A 20,623-nucleotide genomic window follows, 5' to 3' on the forward strand; every position below is an offset into this window, starting at 1 on the left:
GAACAAAGCTGAAAGATCCGTGGGCGGCTTTGTTTACCATGTCTGCAGCAGGCTCAGGGGATGAACTTCAGCAGTGCTGGATTTCTGACTAAGGGATCTCTGGCAGTTAGAAAGATGGTGCTGTCAGCAACACCTCTCAGGCTCCCATTGCTTTGGCCTGAGTCCTTGCCAGTAGTCAAGATGGTGCTGCTCTCAGCTGGAGGGGGAGGATCTCCCTCCCAATGCCGTTCCCGAGCAGAATTGGAAACTTCTCGGAGCTACTCACAAATTGCTGGATTTTCTGGTTCCGTGAAGCTGGCAGGTCCGTGCATGGTCGGGTGTGGGCTCTGGGCTCGGCTCTGGGCTCGCGCAGGCTCTGTGTGGCTCTATCTGTGGCCGGCGGGTCTGCGTTGCTGTGGAGAGCTTTCTCTACTCTGATTCAGAAGAGCCTTTGTCTCCCCAGCTGCTCCATGGCGGAGCGCCATGCTCTCTTTTTGCGCTGGTATTCTTCCGTTTTTTCCCTCTCTGCCTGAGTTTTCTGTGGTCCTAAAGCTTACTTAGGATCAATTTCTGTCTCCTGCACTGCCAGTACATGAATCTTAGCAGGAGCTCAGTATGTCTCTCCCTGAACCGACACCATCTTCCGCTGATCTCTGGAAGTTTCTTATGGATTACCACAGGGCTTCAAGGAACACATTGCTCCAGAGATGCACTTTTGTAACCATTAACTGAAAACACAAACTGGTGGCTGTGTCTGGATTCACCGAGTGTGCCGTCCCCATCCTTCCTGCCTGGATGGTAGTAAAAAGAGAGAGTAGAAGGTAGTATAAAAGAGAAAGTAGAAATATGAGATTTTTGCCACCTCTCTTTTAAAGTACACTATACAAATCTCTCCCCACAAGCAAACATGACAAATAAAAAAGGGGAGAAAAAAGATTATGACTGCTTGTTTACCGATGGTCTGTGTCCCTTTTCCCATCCTATCACATGAAATTTCTCTGGAATCGCTTTTATCTTCTTGTGGAGTGGGGTACACAATGTACACAGCTTTTTAAAAAATTTCTTCTCATGTTTTGATGCTAACTGCATGTATGTCTGGAAGTGTGTTCATGTTTGCTCTTCAGAATTGAGCTACTTTTGAATTTTCTTTTTGTTTTTTAATGCTAACCTGGGATAAAATTAGCATTTCTTACATGGTCAGGTTCTTAGTAATGCCTACTGAAATTCAACCAATTACTGAAAGTAATAGGAGCATGAGAATTAAGGCATCTGAAATTCTACCATGACCTGAAATGATGATTTCGGACCAGTGATATTCTCTTGGAGTAGTCTGATTTTTATTTCAGTTATTGGTCAAGATTGGAAAAGACATCAGTCCACATGTTTATTTGGGAAAAAAATATCCTAGGAATCAAAGAGCAAAAGTATTAACCAGTGATAAACTGTTCTGATGAAAATGATTAGTTGGATTAAAATAATAGTGCATTCTATTCAGCACACTTCACTGTTTGATTTTATGTTACTATAAGAATTAGTAATTGTTCTTAGAAATCTCATCAATTAATGACAGATAACAAACAAAAATCAAACTTTACAATTATGGAGTTATTTAAATAATGCAATTAACGTAGCTGCAAATAAAAAATAAGCAATTATTTTAAGAAGAATTTTTCAAATATTTGTCCATTGCTTTTTATATCTAATTTCAAAGACCTGATCTTTTGCAGAAGGTTTGAATCATGTCTGAAAAGTTGTTACAGAAACTCAATCTCTCTTTTTTCTGTCTTTCTGTCTCTGTCTGTCTTTCTGTCTGTCTGTCTGTCTCTCTCTCTCTCTTTCTCTCTCTGTCTCTCTCTCTGTCTCTGTCTGTCTGTCTGTCTGTCTGTCTGTCTGTCTGTCTCTCTCTCTCTCTCTCTCTCTCTCTCTCTCTCTCTCTCTCTCTCTCACACACACACACACACACACACACACACACACACACACACACTTGTTCTAACTGTTTGTTTTTTTGTTTCTCAATTCCTTTCCATTTCTCCATTTTTTGTTTCTCTGTTTCCACTTCTCTATGTTTCTATTTATCTGTTTCTCTCTCTTTTGTCTCTCTGCCTCTCTGTCTCTCTCTCCTCAGGTCTCTCATTCACTTCTATATATGGAGTGTTCCCCATTTAAGGGACATTTTATTTTACAAATAATACAATATGTAACTTAATTACTCCACTAATAACTCAGGTAATTATCATGATTATAAAAGAGAATCACATTCTTCCACTATATGGAAAAGAAATGGTCCAAATCTCAGTCTTTCTGACTCTGAAGTTGTGTTCTTCATTCAAAGGCTCTTTTCTCAAGGGTTACAAAAGTGAATGATTTGCCTTTGCCTACAAAAAGAATTTAAAAGTCCTTAAGGCTAAAGATGTATTCTTTAAATTTACATGCCAGGGTGAGCCTAGATTTCTTTCCTTCTTCTTAAAGGAGGTTTGGGGTCATGACACAAAACAGACAGTAGAGGATGAGTAAATATTGATAATATCTCTGGTGGTTGAATGGGCTTCTAATTTTTTATTACTATTCAGGAAATGTCACTCAAGCTGGATTCTTTTATTGCAGTGGTGCTGTGGATCAGTGTCATAAATTTTCTGTTTGTACAATTTTCTCTCTCATATTGTCAAGTATCTCGTGGTTTTATTAGTGGCTTGCCTGTAATTAGATTCTAGGTACAGACTCACACTCATCTTTCCAGTCAGGAAATCAGAAAGACTATCACTTGTCTTCTGCTATTCCTGTGAATTCGGTTAGGGATATATGATACCTTCGTGGTAATTTCGTTTGTGGGCTGCACAAAGCCCAGTGACAATGGACTCTGTTTTTCTGGGTTTCCATAACCTCTTCTCCTTTGGGATTTTCTGACACGTGTATGCTTACAATTTTAAGTAACAATTTGTCTTCCATATTTTGAGAACTACAGAAGCAAAAACAGTGTGGTTGTTACATTAGCTTATAACTATTCAAAGGAGTTTCTTGTGTGTTTAAGTAATGCTTGGTATCAGGAATAGATTTAATTTTAAGCGTAATATTTTAACACATGAGCAAAATCTCCACAGATGACTTGTTTTTTTCTTTCCTCTGAAATTCATAGGTTAATTAATTCAGCTGCTGAGAATGCACTGTAAAAGAGACATTTCCTATTTTCTTGTTTCTTTATTTTTTTTTGAGCTGACATAAAGACTTGAATCTTGGCCTGGATGCTGTCCCTTAGCTTTTTTTGCTCAAACCTAGTGTTCTTCATCTTGAGCCACAGCTCCACTTCCAAATTTTAAGTGGTTAACTGGAGTTAACAGTTGTGGACTTTCCTGCCAGGAATGATGTCAAATTAGGACCCTCAGAAGTCAGCCTCCTGAATAGGTAGGGTTATGGGAATGAGTCATTGGTAAATGGTTAAAGTGACATTCTTGGTGATACATACTTTCCTTTATCCTTTGATTCAAATGATAGGCATTTGTTTTCCATATTTTAAGAGTTGTTGGTGAACCTAATATTATCATTTTTATGAATGCTCTATCCCTATTGTATACCACCTGCAAAGCTAAGAAAGCCTTGAGAGAATAATTTAGGGGGAGACAAGAAAAGCCAATACCAGTATTATAACCAACCAGATCATGAGATTTTCTTGTTTTACCTGTGGTTGAATGTTTCTTTCTTTTTTATTCTGTCCAGAAACTCATAATTCATGACATGTATGCATTTCAGGACAAATTAAGGAATAAAGCATCAGATATTAATGGCAGTCTCCCATTTTCTTTTGATTAATTAAAAGGGATTTTAAGAGAAAATTAATACTAGTCCACAGGAAAGAAAATGCCCTTAAAGTCATGGAATGTATATACGCAATTATCCTATTTTATTTATAGCCTTTTTCCTGTTAAAAATAGGAGTGCAAGAAATAAAATGTAACAAAATAATAAATATATGCAAAATTTATGAAAACCTAAAAACACATTGTAAAGATAAAATTAAGATAATTGGCTATTTTTCATGCTCTTTCAAATGCAGCAGATGAACTTTTAAATAATATTAAATAAGCAAAGTGGGATTGTAATTCTAATGCAGCCCTAATTACATTCTCCTCATTCTGATCTTCTTTAAACACTTCCTAATTCTCTATTACGGAGAAACAAAGATTGAAAAATTAGTGCAAAGCTATAATGAACTGGACAAATTATTGATGCCTATTACTTTATAGAAATACCAGGATGGATTATTTCAGGTACACATCAACTTCAAACTTCCACAGATGTCAACATGTAGCTTTGGTCTACACTGGATTTCTGTGAACAGATGCCACTTTTCTTAAAAAATAGAAAAAAGATTGACCTTAAGAAATTTCGTTTTTTTTCTATACATTCAGATTACATTCTAGAAGAGTTCCTGTTTGAACTTTCAAGGTTCCAGACCAAAAATAAAAGTTGTGAATATGATTAGTAACAGAGAGTTTGTTAAGCCCATTGGTTAACAACATGTAGAGCTAAAATCTAAATGAAATTTTCTAAAATGAAGACTTGCTTTAAAATGAACTCTAATGTAGATATTAATTACCAAACATACATTGAAATATTTATATTGAAAAAGCACAATTTCTGATTCTAAAAAACAAAAATGCGCTGGAAGTTTAAAGAACCTAATGTGGTATAACAATGCATGCTTATCCCTTCAGAGGCCGAGGAAGGAGGACCTCAAAATCGAAAATAGAAGGACAAGGAAGAATGGGAGTGAAGAAGGAGAGGGAGGAGATGAAAAAGGCAAGAAAGAACAGCGGGGGGGGGGGGGGACAGGAGAGGAGGGAATGAAACTGTTTATGAGTAATAAATAACACATGTTGTCTTGTGAAAAGCTTGATCTTTACAGTAAAATTCTCAATGATTACAAATGTCTTCATTCCTTTAATCTCTGTTTCTTTCTCTATAAAAGAGGAAGCAAAAAGTTGACCTAATGAGATCATTCAGAAAATTAAAAACAGAGTTTATTAATGAGGCATCTGGCATATGGTGACTATGCGATTGATTATAGTCATTAAATATAAATTTAAAATACATTGTAGTATATGAGAAGAGCTTGGTAAAGAGCAGATTTTCTTTTCTTAACACTATGCATTAATCTGATAAATACTAACATAATGATTCAAAAATAATGATCATAGGAATTCACCTCAACAGTTTTTATAGGGCTTAAATGCATGCATGGGATAAAGCAACTAAGAAAGCAAATGGACAGAGATATTATTTGAATCTCTGAGGGACAGTAAGTGAAAAAATTGCCAAATGAGCAATCTAGTTTAAAATGAATGACAGAAAAGCAAGATTAAAAAAGGAAAGATGGGAGACCAGGTGGTGGAGTGCTTGCCTACAATGCATAAAACCCTGGGTTTGATTCCTCAGTATCACATACACAGAAAAGGCTGGAAGTGGTGCTGGGGCTCAAGAGTAGAGCACTAGACCTGAGAAAGCCCAAAGACAGTGCCCAGGCTCTGAGTTTAAGCCCCAGGACTGGCAAAAAAAAAAAATAAAAGGAAGGAAGGAAGGAAAGAAGGAAGGAAGGAAGGAAGGAAGGAAGGAAGGAAGGAAGGAAGGAAGGAAGGAAGGAAGGAAGGAAAGAAGGAAGGAAGGAAGGAGGCAGGGAGGGAGGGAGGCAGGGAGGGAGGGAGGGGGGAGGGAGGGAGGCAGGGAGGGAGGCAGGGAGGGAGGGAGGAATATATTGGCATATGTTGTGTGGAACTATTACAATAAATTTTCCTCTGTATAGCTAATATAAGCTAATTTCTTAAAAAGTAAGATAAAATAAAGCCAATATAGGGCACTTTACACAATTTGTAAAGACAATTTGGGTTTAGAAAATGATAAGCACACAGTAGCATGCAGCTGTTGGAACTTAGATGGTTGGACTATAAACTGGTGAATCTTTATATGTGTCAAAGCAAAAACGTAATTTATACATAGAGTTAAACCAAAAAATATTGTGATTCTTTTGTTTGAAAATTATAAAAGTTAAGCTATATTCCTTTTTTGCAAAGGTGCTAATTAAGAGAATTTATAAAAGAGACATTTAGGATATATATTATCTTAAATTTACTGATTTGATTGGTGGTTAAATGTAGACATTCATTTTATTCAAGCTTAGTTTTTGTGTTTACCCTGCAAAATGTTTTTGAATAATAAATACTTAATCAATTTTGGGCTTCATTAAAAAAATGTCTTAACTCTATGTACAAAACAAACAAGCTACACAAGTTCTAAGTACTAAGAAATAATGAATCTATTATAAATTAACCATGAGACTTTGAAGCAATAACATATCAAATGCAAGACAAATAAAAACAGTTCAATATCGCATATAAGTTTGTGCCAGAATTAAATACACATATCTATGTATTTACATATACATATACATATATTACATATATACACACATTGTTGCATGTGTTTATGCATGTGTATATTCCAAATAGAGAAAAAGAACATTCAAAACTGAAGCACATAAGATATTTTTACACAATAGCAACAAAAAAAGTTGAGAATTTGATTTCTCTAAATAAGAGGTAAAACAAGGCTTGCTAATCTCAGAGTCAGTTGAAACATTGTTCTTGCTAATTAACAAGGAAGTGTTAATGTGGCATTTAACACTTAGATTTTAACTACTAACAGATAAAAACAAACTGGGAAAGACTGGGTCTAGACTGTAAAATGTGGCCTTGGGAAATTTCTTTATACCATCATTCCTATCAGTCACTTCCCCACCAGAACAAGTTTCATCCCTAACTCATCTCATTTAGTTGTTTAGACCTGAGCCAGATCCAGGAGACACAAATTGATTAGTCCACACTAATAATGACAAAAAGTTCCAATCTCCTGGTTAGAAATTAGAATTAGAGGAGATTTTAGCTCCCAAGTTTCACCCATGGGATATTCACCGAGAGGTAGCTGAAATGGTTTATGTAAGTGTCTACCAAAGTTCATAAGATAAAAATTTGGTATCACCAGGAAGTGATCAGACCTTTAGGATTTACAACCTAGTGGAGGAATTTAGGTCATCGTGTGATAATATTGGGACCTCAACACATTCTTGCCTACCTTTTGTTTCTCAGCTACCTTGAGGATAGCAGATTACCTCTGCCAGATGCTTTTGCCACAACATAATGTGCAACCACAGGCCTAAAACAACCAGGCAGAGTAATCTTTCAGTTTTATTGTTTTCTTTTTTTTTTGGAGAGGCGGGTGGTTCTAGGGTTTAGTTGACATTTGTTCTTTAAAAAAACATAATTTTAGTTTTGCTATCTATGAAAATTTTGAAAATGTGCAACAAGATCATGGGTATTTGTAATAGGGACAGAAAGCAAACACAGGAACTCTGAAGAAAGCCAGGCATTAGTAGGTGTTTCATGCCTTTGGTCCTAGTTATTTAGAAGGCTGGGGTGTGAGTATCAAGGTTTAAGGTCAGCATGGAGCTGAAATAATTGTGAGACTCTCATTTACAATAAATTACTCCAAAAAATCTAAAAGTAGCATTGTGGCTGAAGTGATAGAACTGTAGTATTGAGCAAAAGAAGCTCAGGGACAGTGCCTAAGCCGTGAGTTCAAATCCCAGGAAAGGGAAAATAAAAACAAACAAAAAAGAACCCAGGAAAATTATTCTTCTTGATGACTTTGAACGTGGTTGTCTAGCAATAGAATACTGCAGTGTAGTTCACGGTAATTCTACAACATATAGTGACACAAAGGAGACAATCCATAGGAAATAGTATAAGGACTATATTTGGTTCTCATTAATAGCCAGAAATTTAGATATATTTAGTCAGGCCCAGAGAAACAAGGATGCATGTTTCCCATGTATCTGGAAGCTAGATTTAGCTTATATATGCATAAGTAAATGTGCTATTAGTATACAACTATATACTAATGTATTAACTGAAATACAATTGAATTATGGGAGAATTCAATAGTGTAATTCCTTTAAAACACAAAGTCAAAGTTCAGAAATTAAAATATCAGGAAGTAGTTGCTTCCTGGGGTGAGAAGGGGTCAAAAGGAAAAGGGCAGAAAAATGAAGAGAAGACCGGAGAATGAAGTCAAGAACCCAATGTACAGCCTATAAAATTAAGAAAATGAGGGAAGTAGTGGGTAGGTGAGGGATGAATAAGAATATTGAAAGAAGCCCATTGTTCATGATACATTGTATTTACAAACTGCTTTGCTAAATGACAAATCCTTTGTATAATTACATACAGATAATTTTATAAAAGCACAAAAGGTCAGAAAAACTAAAAATGATAGTTACAAAAAGTGATAAAACCATAAGAAAGCATAATTTATTGAAATTGGTAATGGCACCATAATGGAAAAGTAATTTGTAACTTCATAGTGAGAATATAAAAGAGAGAGTCAAGAATTTTAGCAAGTCTCTCCTGTACAGATGTCTCTCCCCATACAAAGTTTGTACACAATGTGAATTCCAGAGTTACTATTTGAAGAAACAAAGTAGTTGCAAGTAAATCCTATGAATCATGGACGAAATGTAATCACTAGATTATTATATATAACAGGGAAAATCTGAATTATGAGAAAGAATCCGCAAACAAGACAAAGCCAAGGAAAAACACACACACATATGTCATTAAAACTTATAGCATAATATAAGGTATTATAAAAGAACCAAATCTAAATATGTCACTTCAGTACATACAGAGAACTTAAGAGACTTGTATGCTTTTTTATTAAAGAATTTATTAATGTTGATTTTTACATCATGTTTTCATGATGTAAACAAGTTTAACAAACAAGTGTTCAAGGAGGGAATCTCTATTTACAATCACTGGGACTTAGTATTTAGAACTTAATCAAAATTAGGCTAAGGGTTTGTATGTCATAGAAAAGTATTAATTTATGAAATAAAACATTATATCTATAGAGTCATAGGTTTTTATGTCTATATAGTTATGTTTACATTTCCATTACCATGTCCATAGCTTTGGGTATGCAGTTATTGAGTCCTCGCTCTTGTACTCTTTGGATTTAATAGCCACATATTAAGGATACCATGCGCCTTTTGATCCTTAGGAGACTTGTATTCTTAAAAACCTCAAGCCTAAGCAATAACAAGGAAAATGAAAGAAAGAAAGAAAGAAAGAAAGAAAGAAAGAAAGAAAGAAAGAAAGAAAGAAAGAAAAAAGAAAGGAAGGAAAGAAGAAAGGGAAGGAGGGACAGAGAGAGGGGGGGGCACCTATGTTTTAAGGAAGCAAACCAAAGCAATGTCTCAAAACACAAAGCAGGGTCTCCCCATATTGACAATAACTTGACAAGGAAATACACACAAGGCAATTGTGAAGAAAAATCAAAGATAGATTTGCAAACTAAATACCAGACTTAGAACCAAGTGATATAGACAAACATTCTCAGTAAGACAAAGAACCAGAAATGCCCAGGGAACAAAAAGATCCCCCTGCCCCACTTCCCCCCCAAAAAACAGAAAAATGGTGGATTTGGGCAAGACATGGTAAATATCTTTGAAACTCTGTCTAAAATAAATAATTTAAGCTAAGAATTAGCTTGATAATTCCTAATTTTGTTTTGGGTTAAAAGATAGTTGAATATAACAAAGAAGGTTATAATGGTGAAATCACACATCTCATGCACAACACAAACACAACAAAAAACATTGTAAAGTAACAGAAACTGTAGGCTATTCAGGAATAGGAGTGGAAATATAACAAAGAACTTATAATGCTAAAATTGCATATATGATGTAAATTTCATCTAAATGTATCAAATACTACAAAAACTATTGTTATGAAATAGAAATTATAAAATATTTAAGAGTAGGGGTAGAGTAATGCAAGAGGTGCTGGTGGAGAGAAACTATCTCATTTTTTTTTTCCAGACCTTCAATCAAGGTTTTCATCACTACCACCTAACAACAACTGCATAAGAAAAGATAGGTTACTAAGAGATTAGCAGAACAAACATGCTTGGTAAGTTTTAGGTGGCATTACATCCTTCAGACTGAAGTCTCAAAGACCAATTTTTATTCTTGGATTTGATGAAACATGGATAGTTGTATTGAAAAAATGATCGGACAGAAGAGTAATCAATTGGGGGAGCAAACCTAAAGAAGCTCGATTTCTTCTTGACCTTTACTTATTGCAAACCTTTTTTCAGAATGTGAAAATGACTTACAAACCAACAATCACACAAGGAAGCTCAGAGATTTTCTTTATGGCCAGTTCTTATGGAGAAAGTCAAGGCAAAGTTAGAGGATTTGTAGAGTTTTATGGCTGACTATAAGAAAGGAGGGATTCTAGTTCCTGTGGTATGCTTTCGGGGAAAAGAATTCTAGTCTTTGTGAATTGCCACAGAAAAAGAAATTAATGCTAAGAGACAGGAAGACAAGAGAAGATTAGAAAGAAACTCCACTTCAAAGGCTGCTCCTGAGGTTTTCATTTAAGGTTATTTTCTGAGCCTCAATGCAAAGAAAGTAAAAACATACCAATAATAAAATATTTCAATGTGAGCTACTCAAAGGCTGTTAAAATTGGCTAAATTACATAGAAGTCATATATAAATGACCTAGAACATGAACAATAAAGTACATCGATATGTATTGCCTTAGGCAGCTTTTTATCACTATAACAAAATACCGGAGAAAAACAAAGGAGGAAGAATCAATTTGGGTTTACAGATCCAGAGTTTAAGTTCATGGCTGGATGGTTGCATTGCTGTGGATTGTATTGAGCTGGAACATCATGGAGAAGAGGATAGTGAAATGAAATTGCTCCTTTTATGTGGCAAAGAAGGAGGAGTAGAGAGAGAAAAAAGGGAGTGGGGAAGGGGACAAAAGGAGGAAGTAGAAGGAGGGGAAAGGAGGAGGAGAAAGAGAAGGAAGAGAAGGGGAAGGAAGAAAAGGGGAAGGGGGAGAGCAAGAGAAGGGATGACCAGGGACAAGATACAGCCATCAAAGACAGATCTCCAAGATATTCCTCAAATCAGGATCTTCTTCTGATAGGGCCCTCAGCTCTAATTCATGATTGGATTGCATTAATGAATCCAAGTCTTTATAACTCAATCATCTCTCTATAGCTCCATTAGCTGACTTCCAAGCACTCAATGCAGGAGGATATGGGGAGGGTCTTTCCTTATCCCTTTCTGATGTTGAACTATGATATCAGAAACTATGTTGATACTGGCTGTGGAAGCACACAGCTTTGAGTTTACTATTCTGGAGGCTCAGGCAGAAGGATCTCAAGTCCAAGGCCAGCCTAAGATATACGACTAATCTCTCTATCCTTAAAAAAAAATTAAAAGAAAGAAAAAAAAAGATTTGTAAACCCAAAAGCATACTCACAATAATGTTTCTTTGATCATAAGGATACAAAGAATTGTCAATTATTTACTTGATTTGAAATAATATTTATTTGATAGAAAATATAGTCCCCAGTCGTTAAACAATAACAGTAAAAATAATTCAAAAATGCCAAAGATCCTTTCACTTGGAAATTTTATGTTACTATTAAGCAAATATTGTAGGAGGGAAGGGAAGAAAACACTGCTAAAATGGAAGTATTTCTTTAAAAGGAGAAATAAGAAAAATCCTCCCAGGTAGTCCTAGAAGGGACTGACCTGTGAAATGGATCCTGTGTAACTCTCCCAGTCTCTGGATGAATAAATATTTGTCTTTGGTTTGGGAGCCTGGGCAATACATCACAGCACCCACCACAGGATAGAAGACACTTAAAAGAAGTTGGGAAGTTTTAGGGGATGAGGCACTATTGTTTTCCACCAGAAGGGTGGGGTGGGGTGAGACAAGGTCATAGGAGAGGATGTTTTCTGCATCCATGTTGCTCTGTCTAACACATGATTCCATCTTAACATGGTGACTGCTGCAAAGGATTTATTTCCATAGTTTTTGTTTAAATCCACTCCTGTTCAGAAAGACTTCACAGAAGCAACTCTGTTCACCCTGAAATTATGTGCCTGATTTAGCCAAAAGAAATATGGTAATGCATAAACTTCACTGAAACACAGTACAGCAATTTTCCTCTGAGAAGGTCAGGGTTAACTTCCAGTGCCCTTACTCATATGAGGAAATGACTTTAACTTGAATCAGCATATTTTTCTTAAGTTCACATCACCCTTTAAGGTGCAAAAAGGGCTTTCAACTCCAAGAAGGCAACAACTAATTAGAAATGAAACATCCAGAAAGGCACAGATTAAACTGCTAGAATAGCTGAACCATTGAAGGCCAGGCGTTCAAGGCCAGGAGTTTGTACTTAGAAGTACAAAATAGAAACCAGAAGCTAGACTCTCTGATATGAGACATTTCAAAGGGGCAAAAGGTCTTTGTGTCTTAATTCTCACATTCATAAAAATGCACACACACATATTACTGATCTGAAAGTCAGTATCTGTGGTAGATCATGGGGTTAAGCTCTGTAAGTTTTATTTTGTTTATAATAGACACATTTGCAAATATTCTATTCTTTAATTTCATGAACACCATAATTCCAACTGTAATTTCCTGAAATTTCATATTTAACATTTGTAGCACAGCATTAAGCTCATATCTGTAACCTAAAGTTCAACTTTGTATATTTGGAAGTTGGAGTATGTAGAAGTCAAATTGCAAAACTACAGCAAGTGCACAAAAGTTTTGTGTTAACTTTGTGTTTCTATTTATTTATTTAGAAACACAGCACAATTCCAGAAACATAACAGGAATGTAATATGTATTAATTGTATATATTTTACTGTCTCTCAAACAGGAAACTCTTTCATATCATCTCGTGTGTGTGTGTGTGTGTGTGTGTGTGTGTGTGTGTGTGTGTGTGTGTGTGTACCTTGCCTAGGGCTTGAACTTATAGCCTGGATAGCTTGGGTGCTGTTCCTGACCTTTTTTGCTCACAGCTAGTTCTCCACCACTTGAGACATAGTTCCAGCTTTTGGTGCTTAATTAGACATGGGTCTTATAGATTTTCTTGCCCAAATTGGGTTTGAACCAAGATCCTCAGATCTCAGCTTCCTCAGTAATTAGAATTACAAGTGTGAGCCACTGGTCTCTAACTCTGAAAACCATTCTATTTTAGGAATACACAAATAATGGTACTGACTTAAATATTGTATAAGTTCAGAGTACTTTCATTGGAGAAGATCTCATTCAAAGGACTATCCTATTTATGATTCATTCTCATTGTGCCCCCCAAATCTTTGCATATCTTGGAAAAATGTAATTTTTAGCATATTTATTTAGCAATATAAAGTTTCTCATGTGATCTTATTCACTGCTGGTTTATTTAGCAGATGCAGTATTTAGTAAATGTTTAAACGTCTTTTTTTGCCTTTAAAAAAACAAAAAACAGGGAAATGGGAAAAAGTTTGTTTGGCTATTTTAGCTTTATATCAGATATTCAGAAGATCTTATTTGGGAGTTGTTAAATTGAATTAATGTTCCAATTTTATCTAAAAGTAGCTGTTTCTTTAACTACATATAGAGTGGAAGAGCAAGGGGGAGGCATACAGTTTGGGAACTTCTGGTCCATGCTTATCTTTAGACAATTTGCAAAATCTTTTGAGAGCTACTTGTAAGACAGTTAAGGTTTTAACCAAGCTTCCTGGAAGATTGGTAAAATAGCTGTAGGGCAATTGAGTTATTAATATTTACTTTTTAAATTTTAGTTGGAACTGTATTGACAGGACAGAACAGATGAATTGTCTAAACTTGAGTCCCAAGGTCTGTTTTCTATCAATTAAATTTGTTTCTTTTCCCTTTCTTAAAATGTGACACTAGTTCTGGTTCACTTGATTTTATTTTTAAAGGAATTTCTTTTTTTAATTGTTGTTTCTGCTTTTCTTTCTTTTCTCCTCTTTCCTGAGATATTTGTTGATTATGTTTACCTAACAGTTCTTTCTTGCATTTTATCAGGGGAAACCTAATATAAGAAACTTTATTGGCTTACCTTTTCTTCTAGCTTCTATCATTAACAGATCAGCCAAATCATTAAGCACCTTACTTTCAGGTCCTTACTATTTCATGTGTCAGCACCATCACATTTTCTAAAATATAGCCATTTAATATTGATAATGTGCAACATGGCTTGCTTTCATCTAATTTAATAAAGTACCGATGTGAAAGTCAAATTGACGGATATTTGGTGCTGTGGAATTCTTACTATAGATTAGTCGTACTTCAGCCAATGGAAACCATCTCCCACTTGCTTCAGCCTATTCCTGAATGTTCAAAGCTGGACAGAAAGTCAACATGAACTGAGACTAGGAAGCAAGAATACCTCAACCTGTCTTTGTTTCGACCCTGTTGAGTTCAGTAACAAACGACCCCATGAAGTACTAACATGACTTCAGGTTAGTACTTATCATTTTAAAACAGGTTTGGGCCCACAGAAGACCAGAATTTAATCAGTTTCATGAAGTTTATGGGATTTAAAAACCCGTTAAGATGACAGTGGATAGCAAACGTGGTGGGCCATCTGGTTCTTATGCTGCAGTGAAAAGGTTTTTCAGGCTCTATCACAAAATAGGTATTCTAGAAAGGAATGTCCCAAAGGAAAAAAAAATATTGTGATAATCTCTGGCTGTATTCTAACATTATTTGACATGCTATTCATAGTAACTAAAACATGGAAATAATAATTCATAGTGTTATAAAGAATGTAGATGTTAAGTCATAAAATGGAGTAATTTCTAGAGCACAGTGTGCAATATAGTAAAAAGTATACTAAAATTAGAGATTTACTAGGAAAATAGTACACACACAAATTATATATAAAAATGACAAAAGAAAAAAAGACAAAAAGAAAGGGGGATGGAAACTGTGTGAGGTGATGAGCAGATAATGTGATTTAGCTTGTGGCCATCATTTTAGAACACATTTACGTCATATCCTCACAACACTATTGCCTTCAAAATACACAAATTTCATTGGACTATGACACCTTGATGAAACTAGCCTCAGAGGCGGTGTGGGACAAAGTAGATATGTCATTAAGTTCTAGAAGGACAAGGCCCATACAAGTTCTGTTCATTTCTGTTTCCTATATTCAGTGTATGTAAGACAAGACCAAATACAGTAATAGATACGCAGAGAATAATTAGATTCTGTTTCCAGCTGTTGTTTGGAGTTTTTCTTTCCTAGTGTTATTTCACAAATTTCCTAAAACACAGTAAATATTGTCAGTTGCAAGGGATATACGAGTTTGTGTGTGTGTGTGTGTGTGTGTGTGTGTGTGTGTGTGTGTGTGTGTTATAAAGACACTATTAATGCCAAGGTTGCATAACTTGAATTTAAAGGCAAGAAAAAAACGTCATCTATAGAAAGCCAGATTTCTCCATATTTGAGTGAAGAAATGGAGTTATTCAAAAATTTAAACTCCATTGCTGGTTATTAGCGATTTAAGGCTTTAATCTTAGACTAATTAGAACACTTGGAAAATTAATGTAGCCAAAATAATAATTAGATTTTTAAAAGACCTAAAGCTGAAAATCAGATTGTAGATCAGAATTTAAATGAGAAAGAATGAAAATATTTGAGAACAGCAGAAATAAATTGTTGTAATGCAATTAATTTGATAAATTACAGTATCAAAATAATTTGTTATTTATTTAGATATTGGATCAAACTCGTAATTAAGATGATATTTAGATTATAGTTCATATATCCACCAAGAAGAAGAAATTGCCTTCCTCTAATCTTATCTAAAAATGACACTACCACTTGGTGTCTTTCTATCTATATTTTTTTATCTTCTCATCCTGCATTAATTCAGGTAATTTACTCTCAGGTCTAACAATGAAATCATTCCTGTTCTAAGCCATTTCAAAATGATCTTATCAGAAATCTCCTTTCTGAGATGTAAGCCTATTTGTGATCGTGTTTTCTTTGTTTGGATGTACTGCAGGTCAAGCCTCATTGTGTCACAGTTGATAGTAGCCTCTGCTGCCAAATCCCCAGTAACGTGTATATTTTGTTCTTCTTATTTTTGAGCTCATTATTAAAATCAATATGCACATTTTCCCCTTCCTCACTCTTTATACACAATCAAATCCTATCAATTCTACTCCTTAAAGATCTGCCTGTCCTTCACCCAGTACTTTAGTCCATCCAGGCCATCATTTTCTCTGGTCTGAGCTATGGCCACCTTCTCCATCATTCTCTCTGACCTTACCACAGCCACTGACCTCACCTCTGGTCACCTCACTGACCAGTATCAGAATGATCCTTACTGAGTACTAGTCTAACCCTTCTAGCCTATTGTATGGAATCCTTCAATGGTTTACCAGGATTTAAGACCTGGCTTCAGAAATGTGGTCTAACACTCAAGTGGTTTGTGGCCTTCCTTTATAAAGTCAGTGTGCTAATCATATGTAACTGGGGCTTGAACTCAGGGCCAGGGCACTGTTCTTGAGGTCTTGTCCTCAAGCCTAGTACTTTACTATGTGAGTTCCACTTGCAGCTTTTTGCTGGCTGATTGGAGATAAGAGCCCCCATGGACTCTCCTGCCCAGAGTGACTCCAACCATAATCCTCAAATCCTAGCCTCCTGAGTACCTAGGATGACAGCTGTGAGCCACCAGCAATTAGCTTAATCAAGTCATATCTGACGAACAAATGAACTAGCACTTTTTTTCCTGCTGCCATGAGAAATGTTCAGAAACTGATAAATAAAAGATACATAGCTTGTGTAAAAAAATTTTACCAAACCTGCAGGAAGATCCAGTTGACCAATTAAAGAAGAGGAGTAATGGGGAAAGTAAGTAAAAGAATATGTCAAGGGCAAAGGAATCCTCTGATTTGATGTTCACACAAAAGGTCAGCACAGGACACATAAACAAAAACAAAGAATATGGCAGAGTGCAGGTGATATCAAGGATTTGGAATAGATTTCAATGCAAGTAATTGTTCTGCATCCAATAGTCTTGTGCATTTGTGGGCAAGAGTACAAATTTCATCTCCATGGTTTCTCTTCCCTCCATATACACCTTTAGTAAAAATGGTTATAAAATAAACCTTTTAAGATTTCATGAGATATTTCATGTTTTGTCCCTCTAATGGTTCTATTAAGTCTCTTCAAAGGGGCACTTTTCTACCAGAGCAAACTTGAAAGAACAGAACATTTATTCCAAAAGCAATTTCCTTCCCCAGTTATTTTCTGTATTCCCTTGGCAGTGTTTTCCGACAGTTTTACTTGAATAAGAGCTTATTTGGTCCCAAACCAGTTTCTCCTGCTGCTTGAACCTGCAGTCAAGTTTCCTGTGCCCTACTCCCCCACTCCCACCCCTCCACAAACTCCCCCAATTGACTACCTACCACAGAAATGATTCCAAGTGCAGTCCATGACATGTTGCAAGATGAGTTATGGTATTTACATAGAAAAAAAAATCGAAGCATAGTCTTACAAAAATCCATGTAGCACTGCACCCAAATGCAGTTCTAAGCTCTTTCAAAGAAATTGAACAGGTACACAAATGCAACTTGGTGTATTTAAGGAAAATGCAAAACACAAAAAGATGATGATTGTGGTGAAGCTAATGATTTCTTCAATCTGTCTCCCTTGTAAAGTGTTCATCAGCCTCTGTTCAACAATTCTGTGAAGAAAAAAACAAATTCTAATACCTGACACTGAAAACATAATCAGAGGAATCTTAACATGGCACTGACTTTTCTGTTCAGCAATCTCCTGGGATTTCCTCAGAGACTGCACAGCTGAGACAAGTTTTTTCAGTCAGCTCATTTTGGTTATTTCCACTGGTCCCAAACCACTCCCATTGAATTTGTGAGCCTCTTCACAAAAGGTCCTGGATTCATGGTGGAGAAAGGCCTTTGTATGCAAGTAAACACACTGTTGAGGTTTACAGCCATTAAAGTACAAGTGGCCAAGCAAAACCAATGTAATATTCTTTTACTCAAACTTGGAGCTATAATATTATTTGTGTTTAAATTGAATTCCTTTTGTTTGTAACCTTTAATTGTTGCTGATCTCCCATTCAAAGGAGAATCACAAATTCAGACTTTACATTGAATTCTACAGGACTTCACTTCCATCCAGGGTAATGAATATAGTCCTTAGATATCCTTGAAGATATTTAAGTCTCTCTGTGATGTTTATAAATCATTTTCTTTGTTATTGTTGTTGTTGCTGTTGGAGGGGAGTGAGGAGGATGGTCCTGTGCTTGAACTCAGAGCTTCAAATCTGCTTGATAGGTGCTCACTCACTTAAGCCTTGCCTCAGTCCTTTTAGCATTAATTATTTTTTTCAGATAGGGTCTTGTGTTTTTGCTAGGTTTGAGGCAGGTATAGGAGAGGGGGGTTATGTTCAGGCTAGATTTAGAGGATGGCCCATCAGACCATAATACTCCTATCTAGACCTCCAATATAGAGAGGATTACGGGAGCATCCCATCACATCCAGTTTACTGATTGATATGGCATCTTTTTTTGGCTCAGGCTGGACTCTAAATGTCCATCTTTTTCATCTCTATCTTCTGAGTAGTTTGGATTATAGTCATGTGACACAATTTCTCTTTCTAACAAACGATTTGTGTCATAGTAATTGGCTCTCTTCACGCAGAGTATCTTTACTCTCTGTCCCTACTTGATTGCTCGGCAGTTTTATCTGCCATTCCCCCTTCTTCCCGCCCCCTCCCAGTATTGTGGATTTAGAGAAGGAAATGGAAGCATGTTCCATGCTTCCGGCTTCACAGTAACATGCTTGTATACCACAGGTGCTTTTCACAGCAGGGTCCTGGATCCTCGAAAAGCAGTGAGCTCTAGCCTTTAAATTTCCTTCTTTAGTCCTGCCTCACACACTCCTTCATCACTTAGCCCTAGTAAACAGGACCGTGCATGTTGGCTGTCTGAGTGGTGTTTTTCATGGCTGTCCCCAGGTGTCTGGACTAAAAATTCCTGAGGCAGAGAACATTTATAGTTCAGCACGTATTTTGTAGTCAATGGGGAAACCTTTTCCTCTATTTCCTAATAGACTTTCTTCAGTTATTTTCTTCCCGGGCCCCTATGCGTGGGAGACCGATGTTGGCAGTGTAATTCTTTTTTATGGTTTTTGTTGCTTTGACAGCTTTGATTTTATGGCGACTTTAATCATGTGTGTCCTCTTCCTTCACCTCTGGCATTTTGCAAATTTTCTGTCGTTGCCACTATAACTGCCTTCCACCAATTGTGATTCATCAAATTGTTCCCCTCCCCTCCGTTCTTCTACCATATCCACAGGGAGGACCCCCAGAGGGGACTGCAGTCAGGCAACAAGACCATGCTAAATGCTCAAAAGTGAGGAAAACGATTAATTATCAAAGGGAGGAGAGATGGAAAAGGAAGGAAGAAAAATGAAGTGTATAAGTTAACACAGCCTCAAGACAGCCGGCTGTAAGTTCTGAGCTGACACTTTAAACAGGCTTTATGAGTCTGTTTACTCAATTCACGACTATTCATGAAAATAAAATATGCCACCAAGTGTAACTACAGCAGGTACATGTGTTATCTTAAAGATAGAAGGAGTCAATAAATCATACCTGTGCTTTAGCAGTCTGGCTTTTCCTTTTCTTGTATAATCATGGAATTTTAAAAATGGAAACAAGACAAAGCTGGAGGTAGGAAACAGTAAATAGGTTATCCATCCCATCTTCATCTGACAGAGGATCAGATAAGGACAATGTATCTTAGGTTTTGTCATCTGGAAATTAGTGTGTTTATGGTGTCAACTGCTTTCTTAGTGCTTTATTTCTGAACAGCAAAGTGCTAGTTGTTTTCCCTTAGAAGCACAACCAAAATTGTGCTTTGCTGATTTGTTCAATTCCCTTCTCTCATTCGAATTCCCTGGATGCTGTGTAAAAATTTCCTCTGCTGTGAATATTTATTGTGTCTTAATAGAAACAGAGCTGTTCCCTGCTTTGTATTTCTCACCCAGAATATAGCCCATGGCTGTTCCTCTTTTCTGAGAGGTAACCCTCTAGGAAATACATGCCACTCTGCTCTTTGGCTAATGGTTTTTTGTGCAGTTGGCCTGAAAGAGTGCCAGTAGTTTAGTGACCCAAGGATTGGCCCGCACAAATGTCTCTCCTCAGCTACCCTCCTGTGGAGCCATTTGTTCAGAGTCCAGGAAGCTGTCTCATACACCCTCAAGTAGCCCTTTTTCCCTATTGTACATTTATGTTTCTGACTTGTCTGTCCCACTCTGCATTTAAATCTCATTGAGCTAGAAGCCCAGCTCATATTCTAAGGAAATGTGCTCCATTGTTATGATTCTTATTTTTCCTGCAAATACTGGCATAGTTTGTGAATTTCTTTGAAGTGCTATTTACTTCCTTAAATGGATCCTTAGAGATTTTTTTTTATTGTGAGTGATGTTAATGTTACAGTTTACTAGCCCTCCAAATTGATCAATTCATTGCAATTTCAAAGCATTGTGATCCTTTGCTTATATAAGGTATGTGTGTTTTCAAGTAAAAAATTTTACAAGAAGTCATTCCCATCAGCACTTCATAAATGCCTAAAAAATGTGTTAGAGTTTATGACATGATGTAAAACAATGCACAGTTTATTCATTTGTTACCTCAATATCTGGCACAAAATATTTGCTCAATA

The sequence above is a fragment of the Megascapheus bottae genome, chromosome 6 (genome assembly GCF_031878675.1).
Source record: "Megascapheus bottae isolate mThoBot1 chromosome 6, mThoBot2.hap1, whole genome shotgun sequence".
NCBI classification, from domain to species: domain Eukaryota; kingdom Metazoa; phylum Chordata; class Mammalia; order Rodentia; family Geomyidae; genus Megascapheus; species Megascapheus bottae.